The following is an 18,557-nucleotide window of genomic DNA, read 5'->3' as shown; positions in this document are numbered from 1 at the left end:
GGTACATAAAAGACATAGGTGAAACATGGAATAAAGAAATCCATTTGTAAGTCTGAATAACTTTGTAAATTAAAAAACATTTATAATATCATGCACGTGCATATAAATGTTGTATCATGCATAGGTATAGGTGTACATAATATCATCAAGCCTCTGAGGGCATCCCATCATATCGTCTCGGCCACTGTAGGCAACATCATCAACATATACCAACTGATCAGGTGGTGGTGCGTATATAACACCATAACCTTTTACCATATCCCATATACATATATTTACATACACCATAACCTTTTACCATATCCCATATACATATAATATACCCGTATATAACGCCATCTGGTCATGGGTCAATGTACATGTATAAATGAATGAAATGCATGAAAATATGTTGATAATATCAATATTCCTTTCGGATAAACATTATGAACTTCATATTATTCTGAGACCCATGAACAAAAGATTTAATAATATGTCACATGGGGAATCAAAAACACAGAGACCCCTAGTATTTCTATGAATAGAGTCGTTTATGAAAACCGTGCACTTGCTCGTTTCTTCTGTATAATTTGGATCATGCCAAAAAGAAAGAAGGGGTAACTTTAACATACCTAGAGTAGGGAAAAATCCGTATAATATTCTTGAAAACGATTGCACCGTACTCCTATAGAATCGCAAAATTTTACGTTGCTAAGTTTCTAACAATTCTCGTTGGAATTGTTTGGTTGCAAGAATTTTCGTTGGAAGCTTTGTTGGATTGAACCTTAGCGTTTGTTTTTGAATTTCTTAGAATTTGGAGGAAAGGTATCCGATTCTAACTTTCTTATTCTATGTCCAAAATGAGACCAACTTTGTAATGAAACTAAACTTTGTACCAACTTTGAATGGATTACACGTTAAGGTCCTATTCACCTTAGATATCCACCTAAGCTCATATGACTACTTAGTCATATGTATTAATAGTGGCTTACTTCCACGTGGGGTTGGGGTGAAAAATTTAAATCTTTATCCACTTATTAGGTAATTAGGTAATGTCCGGTTACCCGGTAATTAACCAATTACCCGTATAATTAAGAATTATCTTAAATTACTTAAAATTCTACTCATTTTTAATATACTTTATACATCATACTATCACGGTCATATGGTACTAGTCCATAAGTATCGGGTATTATAGCTCGGACCGTATTTCATCCCAAATCGGCAACCTTCAACGAAACTCATTTTCTTTAATTCGTGTACCCTTTATCTTTTATGGAACTTACTTACCGCTTGTTATAAATAGCATAAATATGTTAATCGCAAGATAATCTCATCCCCGAATCTAAGTCGATTAACTGAAGACGAAACTTTAACGTACGAAAATGCGAGATGTAACATCCTTCCCACCTTAGAAACATTCGTCCTCGAATATTTAACTCCCCGAGATCTATATAACTTTGGCAGTGTCTCCTTTGTAACAACACTACTACCAACTCTTCCTATAGAAACTCAATAATTCAATGCCACATAGGATCACAATCATCAATAACGACAATGGCCTCACACGACCCATGACAATAACTAACACAAGAATCCATACACGTACCTTAAGGTTATGACCTCTCAGTCGAACCCTTCTCTGGAGGAAGAAATAAGTAGGGATATCTAGACTTCATGTCTTCCTCAGCCTACCAAGTTATTTCTTCCACATTATTGTTTCTCTAAAGTACTTTCACCGAAGCTACATCTTTAGTTCTCAATCTCCGAACATGTCTGTCTAATATAGCAATGGGAGTTTCTTCATATGATAGCTGCTCTGTGACCTGAACGTTGTCAACTGACACAACTCTGGAAGGATCTCTGATGCATTTATGGAGCATAGACACATGAAAGACTGTATGTACAGACTCCTCCGATGCATTTACGGAGCATAGACACATGAAAGACTGGATGTACAGACTCCAAGTCCGAAGGCAAGTCTAACTCATATGCTACCTAGCCTACCTTGCGTATGATCCTTTATGGTCCAATGTACCGAGGGCTAAGTTTTCCCCTTTTTCCGAACCTCATAACGCCTTTCATCGACGATACATTTAGGAATACCCAATCGTCAACCTGAAATTCCAAGTCTCACCGTCGATTATCCGCATAAGACTTTTGACGGCTTTGAGCTGCTAATAGCCTTTCCTGTATAAGCTTAATTTTCTCGATTGCCTGTTGTACCAATTCTGGTCCTACTAATATAGTTTCCAAAACATCGAACAACCCTATAGGCGACCTACAGTTCCGTCCGTAAAGAACTTCGTATGGAGCCATCTGAATACTAGAATGGTAGCTATTATTATATACGAACTCAATAAGCGGTAGATGATCATCCCAGCTAACCTTGAAGTCTATCACACAAGCTCATAACATATCCTCAAGTGTCTGAATAGTACGCTCAGCTTGTCCTTCTGTCTGGGGATGAAATATTGTACTAAGACTTACCTGAGTCCCTAATCCTTTTTGGAAGGACCTCCAGAAGTTAGCTGTAAATTGAGCTCCTCGATCCGAGATAATAGAGACAGGGACACCATGTAGTCATACTATCTCCTTAATATAAAGCCTTGCATAATTCTCTGCGGAATATGTAGTCCTAACGGGCAGAAAATGGGCTGATTTTTGTAAGCCTATCAACAATCACCCATATAGAATCGAACTTATGCTGGGTACGAGGTAAGCCTACGATGAAATCCATATTAATTACTTCCCATTTCCAAGTCGAAATCTCCATAGCGTGAAATAACCCACCGGGCCTTTGATGCTCAATCTTAACCTGCTGACAGTTAGGGCACTGAGCAACAAACTCCTCTATATCCTTTCTCATTCCATCCCACCAATATACCTCCTTGTTATCATGATACATCTTTGTTGCTCCTGGATGGATAGATTAATGAGAATAGTGAGTTTCTCCCATAACCTGCCGACGCAGCCCTGCAACATTAGGGACACATAATCGTCCTCCATATCTGAGGACCCCATCTTCTGTAATTTCAAAAGGTGTCTTCTCCTTCTGAGGGGTGGTATCCCTATAATGAACTAACATAGGATCCTCGTACTGGCGTTCCTTTACTTCAATTACTAAAGAGGATGTTGCCGTATCCTGAATAGTAATTCCAATATCACCTGAGTCCAGTAACCGAACTCCAAGGCTAGCTAGCTAATGAATCTCTTGGGCTATTCCCCTCTTTTCTGGCTGTAAATGTGACAGGCTACCTATAGATCTACGGCTGAGGGCGTCGACTACTACGTTCGCCTTCCCCGGATGGTATAAAATATCAACCTCATAGTCTTTAAGTAGCTCCAACCATCTCCTTTGATGCAAATTCAATTCCTTTTGCTTGAAGATATACTGGAGACTCCTATAATCTGTATAGATATAAACATGAATGCCATACAAGTAGTGCCTCCATATCTTTAATGCATGAATTATTGCAGCTAACTCTAAATCGTGGGTCGGGTAATTCTTCTCGTTCTTTCTTAGTTGTCTAGAAGCATAAGCTACAACCTTACCATGCTGCATCAGCACACAACCCAGCTCAATGCATGAAGTATCACAATAGATAACATAACCATCGGTCCCTTCTGGGAGCGTTAGAACCGGTGCAGAAGTCAATCTTTCCTTCAATGCCTGGAAACTCCTTTGGCAAGCATCAGTCGATTGAAACTTTTATCCCTTCTCAGTCAACTTTGCCAAAGGTGCTGAAAGGGAAGAAAATCCCTCCACAAATCTCCTGTAATAACCTGCCAAACCGAGAAAGCTACGAACCTCCGTCGGTGTCGTGGGTCTAGGCCAAGTCTTTACTACCTCAATCTTTTGAGTATCAACCCGAATACCTGAACTCGAAATGATATGCCCAAGGAAAGCTACAGAGTTCAACCAGAATTCACATTTAGAGAATTTTGAATACAACTTTCCTTTTTGTAGAACCCTGAGCACAGTACGCAAATGATCTGCATGCTCAGCCTCTGAACATGAATACACCAATATATCGTCGATAAATACAATTATGAACATATCTAAAAAGGGCCTGACCACACGGTTCATAAAATCCATGAATACTGTTGGGGCATTGGTCAAGCCGAACGACATAACACGAAACTCAAAGTGCTCGTATCTGGTCTTGAATGCTGTATTCGGAATATCTTCCTCCTTATCCCTTACCTGATGGTACCTGGACGTCAAGTCTATCTTTGAAAAATACTTGGCACCTTGCAACTGATCAAATAAATCATCAATCCTCGGGAGCGGGTACTGATTGTTGATTGTCATCTTATTCAACTGTCTATAATCAATACACATCCGTAAGGAACCATCTTTCTTCCTCACAAATAACACATGTGATGTATTAGGTCTAATTAAGCCTTTTTCAAGCAAGTCCTTTAGTTGTTCCTTCATCTCCTTTAGCTCTGCGGGGGCCATTCTATAGGGAGGAATAGATATTGGGTGAGTATCTGGTAGTAGGTCAATAGCAAACTCAATTTCTCACTCTGGCGGAAGACCCGGAAGTTCATCAGGAAAAACATCGGGAAACTCATTAACCACAGGGATGGATTGAATGGTTGGTGACTCTACTTCCACATCATGAACCCGAACTAACTGATAAATACAGCCCTTTCTGATCATCTACCTTACCTTGAGATAGGAAATAAATCTACCTCTCGGCGATGCCGTATTACCTTTCCACTCCAAAACGGGCTCCCCTGGAAATTGAAATCGAACTATCTTTGATCTACAATCAACGTTGGCATGACAAGAAGCCAACCAATCCATACCCATTTTAACATCAAATTCTACCATATCTAACTCGATTAGGTCCGCTACGGTAGATAGACTATGAACAATATTATACAACCCCTATATACTCGGCTTAGCTACCACTGAGTCCCCAATAGGTGTAGACACCTAAAAAGGTTTAACGAATTCAGGTTTTATTCCAAACTTACTAGCAGCCAATGGAGTAACATATGATAAGGTAGAACCTGGGTCAATCAGTGTATATACATCATATGGGAAGACTGATAATATACCTGTAACAACATCAGGTGATGACTCCTGATCCTGTCATCCTGCCAACGCATAAATGCGGTTCTGAGGACCACTCGACCTAGATGCTCCACCTCTGCCTCTACCACGACTTATTGGTGCTTGTGAACCTTGCCCGGGAGGGGGGGGACTGATGATGACGAACCAGCTACAGATCCCACTGGCTGAGCTATGCTTACATCACTTGTCGTCGGACAATCCCTCATGACGTGGCCCGGATAACCACAAGTATAACAAACACCCAACCCTAAACGGCACTGCACGGCATGCTACTTACCACACTGAGCACATCGTGGCAAGGGCGGCCTCTTCTGACTTGACTCACCCCTATACTGAGAACCTGAGGCCCTGAAATGCTTACCAGGCCCTGAATATGTGGAACGCTCAAATCTCTTATCGCCAAATTGAGGGGGAGCGCTAGCCGATGGCTGGGCTGGATACCTCGGGTATTGTGGTCTTTGACCACCTCGAAACTCACCAGAAGGACCTGAAGACCTCGCTCTTTTATTTTGGGCCCTATCATGCTCATGATCGACTCTCTGCTTCTGCTTATGCTTCTCTTCACCCTGAGCATATGCCTGAATACGATAAATATCCATGTCTGGCTGAAGTGAGACCGACATAAAATCGTTAAGCTAGTGCGGCTCTAATCCCATCACGAATCGGTGAACCCGATCCTCTATCTTAGATACAATAGTGGGAGCATACCTAGCCAACGAATCAAACTGAAAACTGTATTCTCGAACACTCATGTTACCCTGCCGAAGGGTCAAGAACCTATCAACTCTGGCCCGTCTAAGCTCTGGTGGCAGATAATGACGAAGAAACGCTTCTGTGTGCTGGAGAGGAATCGTCACCCCTGGACAATTCCCAAGACTCGTACCAATTAACTGCAACATCTTGGAGTCTATAGGAAGCTAGCTCAACTGACTCAGTCGCAGTGGCCTTCATTACCCTCAACGTCCTCTGCATTCTATCAATAAATACCTGAGGGTCCTCATTTTGATCTGCCCCCGTGAATACCAGAGGGTCTAAATTAATGAAACCACGAACCCTCGCACTGACGGACCTATATGCATGACCAGTACCTAATTCCTGACGTTGAGCCTGTGCGGCTACTAATTGAGTTAATAGCTGAATAGCATCTCTCATCTCCTAACCCGGTGCATCCAGCTGAGGGGCTGGCGCTGGAGCTGGTGCCCCTCGGAGCTCTCCTGGAGAGGGCGGGGTATGTGAAGTCTGAGATGGAATCTCACAATGAGACTCCCCCCGACCCCTGGTCACTCGTGGCGCTCGACTAGTAATCTCACAAGCCACAGACTTTCCCTTCTGGGCGGCTATAGTCTTTGGAGGCATTGCTGAAAATATAACATATCGTTAGGAATATGAATTCTTATATCGCACGGTCTAAGATAAAAAGAGAGGATAACATCCTATATGTCAAGACTCCTGTTTATAAGTGTGGTTCACAACACACCCATAAACAAGACTCTACTAGACTCAGTCTGTAGACAACCCTAGGACAGAACTGCTCTGATACCACTTTTGTCACGACCCAAACCGATAGGCCGCGACGGGTGCCTGACTCCTACATGTCGAACATCCTTAAGCATGCACTTAAGATATAAATATGAATAACATATGTGAGGGAAACCTGTCCAAAAGATATATATACATATACATACGGAATACAGTGGGACGAGCCGGCAAGGTTGCTATAAACAACTATATACCCAAAACTGGAAGCCGACAAGGCCGCATACTATCTGACTATACCTAACTATCTACAGACCTCTAATAGAAATACAAATGTACAAAGACGGGACTGAGCCACGACATACCCATATATGTATACAAGCATATCGTACCAAAATCAAAAGCAGCTGCGGATCAAGTGGAGCATGCCAACTCTCGCTGATTAAGGATCCTATGAAGGGGGACCGTCAACTTGCCTAGCTGCACCTGCGGTCATGAAAAGCAGGCCCCAGGAAATAGGGCGTCAGTACAAATAATGTACTGAGTATGTAAGGCATGAAAATCAGTACATAAAAGACATAGGTGAAACATGGAATAAAGAAATTCATATGTAAGTCTGAATAACTTTGTAAATTTAGAAACATTTATAATGTCATGCACGTGCATATAAATGTCGTATCATGCATAGGTATAGGTGTACATAATATTATCAAGCCTCTGAGGGCATCCCATCATATCGTCACGGCCACTGTGGGCAACATCATCGACATATACCAACTGATCATGTGGTGGTGCGTATATAACGCCATAACCCTTTTTCCATATCCCATATATATACATATAAATACGCGTATATACCGCCATCTGGTCATGGGTCAATGTACATGTATAAATGAATGAAATGCATGAAAATATGTTGATAATCTCAATATTCCTTCCGGATAAACTTTATCAACTGCATATTATTCTGAGACCCATTAACAAAAGATATAATAATATGTCACACGGGGAACAAAATATAGAGACCCCTAGTATTTCTATGAATAGAGTCGTTTATGAAAACTATGCGTTTGCTCGTTTCTTCTGTATAATTTGTATCATGCCAAAAAGAAAGAAGGGGTAGCCTTAACATACCTGGAGTAGGGAAAAATCCGTACAATATTCTTGGAAAAGATTGCACCGTATTCCTTTATAAGCGCAAATTTTTATGTTGCTACGGTTCTAACAATTGCTTAGAGTTTGGAAGCTTTTACATTGCACTGTATTCTTGGAAGCTTTGTTGGATTGAACCTTAGCGTCTTTTTTTGAATTGCTTAGAATTTGGAGGAAAGGTATCTGATTCTTACTTTCTTATTCTATGTCCAAAATGAGACCAACTTTGTAATGAAACCAAACTTTATGCCAACTTTGAATGGATTACACGTTAAAGTCTTATTCACCTTAGATAGCCACCTAAGCTCATATGACTACTTATTCATATGTATTAATAGTGGCTTACTGCCACGTGGGGGTGGGGTGGAAAATTTAAATCTTTATCCACTTATTAGGTAATTAGGTGATGTCCCGTTACCCGGTAATTAACCAATTACCCGCATAATTAAGAATTATCTTAAATTACTTAAAATTCTACTCATTTTTAATATACTTTATACATCATACTATCACGGTCATATGGTACCTTGTATGGTACTAGTCCATAAGTATCGGGTATTATAGCTTGGACCGTATTTCATCCCAAATTGGCAACCTTCAACGAACCTCATTTTCTTTAATTCGTGTACCCTTTATCTTTTATGGCACTTACTTACCGCTTGTTATAAATGGCATAAATACGTTAACCTCAAGATAATCTCATCCCCGAATCTACGTCGATTAATTGAAGACGAAACTTTAACATACGAAAACGCGAGATGTAACAGATTCATACTAAAACAACTCCAATTGACGTTAAATTTTGCACACAAGTCATAAATGACATGATGGACATATTCCAACTTACAGAATCAGAATTCGACCCCTATATCAATACAGTCAACTCCCGGTAAAACGTCCCAACCTTCCAAACCTTCAACTTTCTAACTTACGCTGATTCACGCCGAAATGACCTACGGAACTCCAAATCAACATCCGGACACGATCCTAAGTATATAATCACAATACAAAGATATTGGAACCGTCAAAACTCCATTCCGGAGTCGTCTACATAAAAGTCAAACTACTATCAACTCTTTCAACTTAAACCTCCAACTTAGGGACTACGTGTCCCATTTCACTCCGAAACTCACCCGAAACCAAATGCAAACACCATGGCAATTCACATAACCACACTATAACATAGAGGAGGCAATAAATAAGGGACTGGGGCTAAAATACTCAAAATAACCAGTCGGGTCTTTATAGTTGACGTTTTGGGAAAAGTGTAAAGATCATAGATTTAATTATTGTAATTGATTTCCCTTGCATTGTTTGATGATATTAAGTCACTTTTGGTTAGATTTGAGCCATGTGGAGTTGAGGTTTAGGGGAAAATCTATTTCCGAGGGTTTAGTTGGCTTAGTTGAGGTAAGGTTTTGCCTAATTTTGTGTGGGAAAAACTACCCCTTATGATTTGAGTTGATTGTGCTATTTGTGATATCTGAAAGCCGTGTACGCAAGGTGATGAGTGGTTACACTGGCTATATATAGTATTTGAACCGTTTAGATTATTTAGACTCTTTCGATACCTTTAATTAAATTGTTATCACATGTCACATCTTTCATTGCTAATCTACTCTTACATTTGTTAATCTACTCTCATATGCTTTATTTGACGTTGTAGCACTTGTTCTATCTCTTATTTGTTATATTTGCACTCATATATTTTAGTTGATGTTGTTATATTCCTTATTGCCTTGTTACCTCATTATCGCGGAATCATCTTACTCGTGGTTGTTATTTTGTGGAATATCTTCTTGTTGAGTTATTGGTGTTGAAGTTATAAAAGTCGTTATCACATTGAGGTGAAGTTGTTAATTTATGAGATACCTTTCGTTATTTAGTATTCCTCATTCATTTTGTTGTTATTGAGATTATTGTATACATTTTGATTGACCCACTTGCTATTTGTTGTGAAAACATTAGTATTATTGTTCTTTTCGCAAGTTGTGGCATATGGGCACTTATGGTGCGAGTTGGGATTATGTTGTGATATTGATACACATGCGGTGGTCTAAGGCTATGGGTTGATACACATGCAGTGAGATAAGGTGGGCTTGATACGCACGTTGCTAGTAGGGGAACTACTTGAAGCCACGCTGTGAGATAAGGTGGGCTAAAACGCGTATAGCTATTTCGGAAAAAACAAGAATTCAATACTAAATGTAAGGCTCACGCGGTGATATAAGGAAAGATTGTGATTAAAGTTGTGAAATGTGAATACGAGGCAGTACCTTATTTGTGATTCTTGTTGTACACTTCATATTGAAAGATTTATTGGTTGAACAACTCTTGTTGCTTTTATTCTTCCTTGTCTTAACATTTTTGTCCGTATTTGATTATTTATGATTCTCATTATGTGTTTCCTTCTTGTTGCCTTTTTTGTGCTTAAAATTTTGTTATCATTCATTTCTCCGCTTTTCATTACTTCCCGTTATTATGTTTTTGTTCTGTTATCTTGTCCTAGTAGGTGTCTCGACCTGGCCTCATCGCTACTCTACCGAGGTTAGGCTTGATACTTACTGGGTACCGTTGTGGTGTACTCATATTACGCTTCTGCGTATCTTTTATGCACATCCAGGTATGTCTGCCCGTGGTGGACGCTAGTGATTGACTGACTAGCTGCTTTTTTGGAGACTTCAAGGTATATATGCTCTACGTCCTTAGGCCTCGGAGTCACCTCCCATTATCTTCTCATTACTATTATTTCCTTTATAAGACAGTGTTGTAGTAGAGGTTTTAGAATATTCTGTAAAGCTTATGACTCAGTTCCACCGGTTTTGGGAATTATGTTATTGATGTTCTATTTTGGGAATTAATATGAGCTTATTGATTTTATTTTAGTATCTTTATTTTGTTCTTTCTGTTAAGCTATTATTAAATGATTGGCTTACCTAATCTTAGAGACTAGGTAACATCACGACATCCTATGATGAGAAATTAGGGGCGTGAAAAGTTGGTATCAGAACTCTAGGTTCATAGGTGTTTGTACTTATCTTCGAGAGACTACGAAAACTGTTAGGAAAATTCCACTTCTTGTATTCCTTATCGTGTGAATTGGTTGACTACGAAATCTAAATCTTTAACTTTCTATTCTCTCACAGATGGTGAGGACACACATTGCTCGATCTGACGATCAAACATCTGTGCCCCCTGCTAGAGTCGCAAGAGGTCATGGCAGAGGTCAAGGAGGGGCACGTGGTGCAGCTAGAGCACTTACCCAAGCGGCAACTGAGGAGTCGCTAGTAGCTCTGATTAGGCGGCAGGCACCCGAGGCGTCTATTATCACCCCTTCACTTGAGGAGACCCTAGCACAATATTTGAGCATGTTCAGTACTTTAGCTCAGGCGGGGTTGAGTCCACTTACACCAACCACATCTCGGGCTAGGGGAGGAGCTCAAACTCCTATACTCCAGAGCAGCGGGTCCATGTTGATCAGGTCCCGAAGGTTATGCCAGCGCAGCCTGTTGTTCCGGTTGAGCCCAAGGTTAGGGAAGTGGCATATGAGGTGGAGCAACTGAGACTTGAGAGGTTCAAGAAGTATCATCCTCCTACTTACAGTGGCATGGCTACAGAGGATGCGGAGGAGTTTTTAGAGAAATGCCACCGTATTCTCCACACCATGGGTATTGTGGAGATGAACGGAGTTGCTTTTATGACATTCCAGCTGTCTGGAGCAGTGTATCAGTGGTGGAAGGCTTACGAGGAGGGTAACCCAGTCGATGTAGCACTCACATGGACTCAGTTTTCAGAGATGTTCTTGAGAGAGTTTGTTCCCCAGACCCTTCGAGATGCATGGCACACAGACTTTGAGCAGTTGTGCCAGTGTACTATGATAGTGTCATAATATGCCATCACAAGTGAGTTGTCCAGACATGCACCTACCTTTGGTTTCATTAGTTAGAGAGCGAGTCCATTGATTCATAGAGGGGCTCAACTATAGTATTAGATTCAGCATAGCTTGAGAGTTCAAGATGGATAACCTGTATCAGTAGGAGGTAGATATTGCACAGAGGTTGGATGGTATACAGGGCCATGAGAGAGAGGACAGGGAGGCCAAGAGGCCTCGAGATTCTGGAGGATATAGTGGTGCTCGCGCCACAGTTGCAGCCCGTCATAGCAGGGGCTATGTGAGCTATCACATTCAATTAGAACTTCCAACTTCTAGTGGTGCTCTAGCTATTCTGAGGTCTCAGGTTGCCCATTTTTCTTGGCCACTATCCAGCGCACCTCCTGCATGGGTTGCCTTTAGCGGTCAGTCTAGCGGACCAGGCAGAAGTCATCTTCAGCAGCCACGCCCACCGAGAGCTTGTTTTGAGTATGGTGACACCAGGAATAAGTTGAGGGACTGCCCAGACTTAGGAGGGGTGCACCTCTACAGACTACTCAGGCTCCCAGGATTCCACCTAGTCCACAGACTTCACTGGCCATGGTTGCTTCTCCAATTGCTACTCCACCTGCACAGCCAGCTAGGGGTGGGGGTCAGGGAAGATAGACGTCGCCCTAGAGGTGGAGGCCATGCTAGATTCTATGCTTTTCCGGGTAGGACGGAGGCAGTTGCATCAGACGCAGTCATCACAGGTATGGTTCCAATTTGTCATAGGGATACATTAGTCTTATTTGATACGGGCTCCACTTATTCATATGTGGCATCTTACTTTGCTCTGTATTTTGATATATCTCGTGATTCTTTGAGTTTTCCTATTTATGTGTCCACACCTGTGGGAGATTCTACTGTTGTGGACCGTGTACGGTCGTGTTTAGTTGTTATTGATGGTTTTGAGACAAGAGTTGATCTATTGGTACTCAATATGGTAGACTATGATGTGATCTTAGGCATGGACTGGTTGTCACCTTATCATGCTATTCTGGACTGTCACGCCGAGATTGTGACACTGGCTATGCCAAGTTTGCCGCGGTTAGAGTGGAGGGGTACATTGGATTATACTCCTAGCATTGGATTATACTCTAGACTTTGTGAGAGATATCGGTGATGTTACTCTTACCGTTGAGTAAGTTCCGATACTGAGAGACTTCCCGGATATATTTCCAGTAGTTCTTCTAGGCATGCTGCCCGATAGAGATATCGATTTTAGTATTGACTTGTTTCCAGGTACTCAGTCCATTTCTATTCCACCATATCGTATGGCACCGACAAAGTTTAAGGATATAAAGGAGCAGCTACAAGAGTTGCTTGATAAGGGTTTCATTCAGCCGAGCATTTCGCCATGATGTGCTCCAGTTCTGTTTGTGAAGAAGAAGGATGGTTCTATGCAAATGTGTATTGATTATCGGTAGTTGAACAGGGTTACAGTGAAGAACATGTACGCATTACCGCGCATTGATGACTTATTTGACCAGCTACGGGGTGCTAGAGTGTTCTCAAAAATTGATTTGATGTCAGAGTTTCATCAGTTGAAGATTCGGGATCCTGATATTCCGAGGATTGCTTTTAGGACATGGTATGGTCACTACAAGTTCCTTGTGATGTCAGTTGGGTTGAACAACACTCCAGCTATATTTATGCAGGCGATGAACAATGTATTCCAGCCATATCTTGATTCATTCATCATTGTGTTTATTGATGACATCTTGGTGTACTCCCGCAGTCGAGAAGATCATGAGCAACATCTGAGTGTCATGCTCCAGACATTGAGGGAGAAGAAGTTGCATGCAGGATTCTCAAAGAGTGAATTCTGGCTTGATTTGGTGGCGTTTTTGGGTCATGTGGTGTCGAGTGAGGGGATTAAGTTAGATTTGAAGAAGATTGAAGCAATTCAGCTATAGAGATCCGGAGTTTTCTTGGTTTGGCCGGGTATTATCGTTGGATCGTAGAGAGTTTCTCATCCATTGCTATGACCAGATTGACCCAGACAGGTTCTCCTTTCAAATGGTCCAAGGAGTGTGAGGCGAGCTTTCAAAAGCTCAAGATTACTTTGACTACAACCCCAGTATTAGTATTGCCTAAGGGTTTGGGGTCTTACATCGTGTATTGTGATGCGTCACGTATTAGGCTTGGCGCGGTGTTGATGCATGACGGTAGGGTGATTGCCTACGCGTCTTGGTAGCTGAAGATTCATGAGAAGAGTTATCTTGGTCACAACATGGAATTGGCAACTATTGCTCATGCATTGAAGATTTGGAGGCACTACTTGTACGGTGTTCCATGTGAGGTCTATACCAACCACCGGAGTCTCCAGCATATGTTCAACCAGAAATATCTTAATTTGCGGTAGAGGAGATGGTTATAGTTTCTTAAAGACTATGATATCCCTATTTTATATCATCTCAGGAAGGCCAATGTGGTGGCCGCTGCCTTGAGTCGATAGGCGGAGAATATGGGCAGTTTAGCATATCTACCGGCAGTAGAGAGGCCACTAGCCATAGATGTCCAGGCCTTGGCCAATCAGTCTTCCACATAAAACAAATAGCACAATCAACCCAAATCCTAAGGGGTAGTTCCCCCATACAAAGTTAGGCAAGATACGTACCTTAACTAGGCCAATTCAACCCATAGCTTTTCCCCTAATATTTGTGTCACGACCCCAATTTTCCACCTTAGAATGTCGTGATGGCACCTAGTCTATAAGATTAGGTAAGCCTAACACATGTTGATTTAATAACAGAATTGAACTATTTAATCATTAATCACAAACCATGAAGTCATACACATAACCACAAGTAGACAATAGTTATACATTTCCCAAAACCGCTAGTATGGAGTCATAAGCACTACTGAAACACACTAGAAATTCTAAACATAATACTGTTTTGAATTACAATTTAACAGTAGCATAATGAAGTATGATGGTGACTCCGCGGTTTGCGAATGTCAAGCGGGTATACCTTGAAGTCTCCCGGGGCGTAGACGCAACTCTCAACAATACGAACATAATACCTGGATCTGCACAAAAATATACAGAAGCGTAGCATGAGTACACCACAACGGTACCCAGTAAGTATCAAGTCTAACCTCGGTAGAGTAGTGACAAGGCCAGGTCAAGACACCTACTAGACATAGAAACCTCTTCAAGATATACACAAGCTAACAATGGAAAGAACATCAATATAACACCAATGGCGGAAATATTATTGATTTACAACTAACAATGAAGTAATAGAAACACAAATGGCAGCAAGTAGTAAACGAGTAATAAAGAAACAACATAATCAGAACACCAATGAGATGTAAATGAATTCAAATAAGAAAAAACTGATAAAAACTCAAATAATCAAATCGCTCCCAACGCATGAACTTACAACAAGAATTACCCCGAGGCATCACACCTCATAACCACAAGTCATAAACCACAATTCTCAAATCTTACACATATGGCACCTCGTGCCCACAATAACAATCACCTTCGCACGGCAAAGCCCACGTGCTACCATGTACTTTGCAACCGTGAAAAATATCAATTTATATGAATGAAAGATATATTTAAATACCATAAAATATAATAACAATCTTGAATAAAATAAGGTGTCAAATAAAATAATGAGTTTATTTTAGAAATCAAGTAAAGTAAAATAATATACAATTTATACAAAACAGAGTATCGGATGGCTTTAGTTTAGAAATCAATAAAATTGAGTAAAAGTATCATTTTTAAACAAAGCAAAACTTAAGTTAAATTAACGAATTAAATATAGAATTCTTTAAAGGAAAACATAATAATAATTTTAAGTAAGGTAAATATCTAACAAGGTGATGAGTATAATTTGAGAACCCAATTATAGTGAAGTGCGATAACCATTTAGAATAATAAGGTACCGAGTGAGATAATAAGTTATATCTTAAGAGGCACATAGAATAAAGCATGTTAATAATTTTTTTATTTAAACTATTATGTTATCAACAACTCAATAGAATATGATACAGTGACTCCATGCAATTAAATTCACAATAACAATCAATTCACCAAGTTATAACGGAGGCACGGATTGGCATGTTAAAGCAACACAACAACTAACATAGAATGCATGACTCACCCAAGAAACCACAATCATTCCAACACCAAGATAACAATGAATAACCAGACACAATAAAAATACGGATGAATGATTGAAGGAATAACAATGACCGTTCAAATCAACAAGTTGTTCCAACATGGAATGTACAATGAAAATCACAGGCAATGTACCGCCTCGTATTCACATTCACAATTTCAATCACAATCTTTCCTTATATCGCCGCGTGAGCTTTACATTTACTTTTGAAAATCATTCTTCCCGAAATAGCTACACGCATTTTAGCTCACCTTATCTCACCGCATGGCTTCAATTGGTTCCCCTACTAGCAACACGCGTACAAGCCCACTTTATCTCACGGCATGCATATCAACTCCTTGCGTTATATCACCGCATGCATATCAATTTCACAACACAATCACAACTCACACCACAAGTGCCCATATGCCACAAAATTAACAACACCAATATTTCCACAACAAATAACCCATGGCTCAACCACAATGTGTACAAGAATTTCAACAATAACAAACTGAATGAGAATACTCAACAAGGAAAGGTATCTCAACAATTAACAACTTCACCTCAATATGATAACATCTATTACAACTTCAACCCGAATAACTCAACAAGATGATATTCCATGAAATAACAACTTCAATTAAATGTGATTCAACAATTAAGAGGTAACAAGACAATAAGGAAGGCAATAGCTTCAACTAATGCATAGAAGAGCAAAATAACAACTAGGAGGTAGAACAAGTGCTAACAATGTCAAAAAGAGCATGTAATAGTAGATTAACAATGAGAGATATAACATGTTTTGACAATTCAATTTAAGTCATGGAAAGAGTGTAGATAACCTAAAGCGGTCAAATACCACATATAGCCTGTGTACCCACTCGTCACCTTGCGTACACGGCTTCACATAACATAAATAGCACAACTCAACCATCGAAAATAGCTTATCCCCTAAAATATACCTCCACACAACTCAAATCTAACCAAAAATGACTTAATAATATCCAACAATGCAAGATAAATCAATTACAATAAATAAAACTATGAGCTTTACATTTTTCCCAAAAAGTCAACCTCGGGCTCGCTATAACGACCTGACCAGCCATTTAAAGCATTTGTGTTTCGTTCGATAGTTAGAGGGCATGAGTAGACTCGTATGATATATTATGACTTGCGTGTATCATCGGTTTTGGTTTTCAGGTGATTCGGAATTTATTTGGAATAATGATTCTCATTTTAGAAGCTTTAAGTTGGAAGAGTTGACCAAGTTTTACTTTTCTGTATCTATCCCAGATTGGAGTTTTGATGGTTCCTTGAGGTTCGGATGGTGATTTTGGACTTGGGCATATGCCTGGGTTTGCTTTTGGATGTTCCTAGAAGGTTTCATCACTTTTTGGTCAAAGTTGGCAATTTGAAGCTTTGAAAAGTTCATAGGTTTATTCGGGAGTTGACTTCGATGTTATTATATTCGGATCATTATTCTAGGAGTCGGAATAGGTTTGATATGTCGTTTGGAACTTGTATACAAAATTTGGATTCATTACGTATTAGTTAGGCTTGAATCGGATGCTTGGTTCGAAGTTTGAGTTTATGAACTTAAGAGATTGATCTTGATCGACGATTCGTAGTTCTAATGTTAATATGTGTGATTGAGGCCTCGAGTAGGTCCGTAATATGTTTTGAGACTTGTGCTCGAGTGAGTTTTGGGGTGGTTTCAGAATATGTCTAGGCCATTTTTAGTTGCTGGTTTTTGTCCACAAGGGTGTGCATCACGATCGCGGACTTTGGGTCACGTTTGCGAAGAGAAAATTGTTGTTTTGGGCACTGTGAATCATGATCGCGGAAACTTTTACGCTATTACGTAGAATAAAATTCTACCATCATTGACCCATCTTTGGAAGCTTATATCATGCAATCTATAAAAAATTTAGAGATGATACAAAAATAAGAGTTGTAGCCCTTTGTGTCTATAAAGTTATGACTAATACACTACAGGCTGTCTGAGAAGAGTTTGGGAAGGGTAATGGAAATTTATTCATCGCGATTGTGGGGAAATGGCTGCGATCGGGATAGGTTAAATGTATTTGAATCGCGATCGCGAGGCTGGTTACCGCGATCGCGAAGGGTACCTCTGGAGTATGTTTAAAGTACCCTATTTCAGAGGTCTTTGTTATTTTATCATATTTTGAGCTGTGGAGCTCAGATTTGGGCAATTTTGGAGGCGAATTTTCACCACATGGATTGGAGTAAGTATTTTCTATTCGGTTTTGATTATCTGTCATGAATCTATCTTTGATTTTGGCATTTAGATTATGAATTTTAAAGATAAATTAGGGGTTTTTGTCTAAATTTTCTAAAGTCAATTTTTGAGTTCTAAACATCAATTCGGAGTTGGATTTGAGTGAAATTAGTATGGTTGGACTCGTAATTAAATGCGTTGTCAGATTTTGTGAGTTTTTTCGGGTTCTAAGGTGCGAGCCCGAGTTTGACGTTTTGGTTGACTTTGAGTAAATGTGTAACGATTCGACCTTTATTATTTGGGATTGTTTCCTTAGGCATTATTTGATGTATTTGAGTTGATTTTTTCTAGTTTCGAGCCGTTCAGAGGCTGAAACGTGCGGGATGGCATTTCTAGAGTATTGTTTGGCTTGCTCGGTATTGGATTTGACCTGTTCAAGGTATGTAATATATCTAAACTTAGATTTGAGGGTTTTAACCCTGGTATTTATGTTATAAGAGATGTATTGAGGTGACACACATGCTAGGTGACGACTGTGTGGGCATGCGCAAGGGGAATTCATGATTCTGGTTGAGTATTAGACTATGT

This window comes from Nicotiana tabacum, chromosome 12 (genome assembly GCF_000715075.1).
Source record: "Nicotiana tabacum cultivar K326 chromosome 12, ASM71507v2, whole genome shotgun sequence".
Lineage (NCBI taxonomy): Eukaryota > Viridiplantae > Streptophyta > Magnoliopsida > Solanales > Solanaceae > Nicotiana > Nicotiana tabacum.
The sequence above is the reverse complement of the archived record's forward strand: the minus strand, read 5'-3'. Positions refer to the sequence as shown.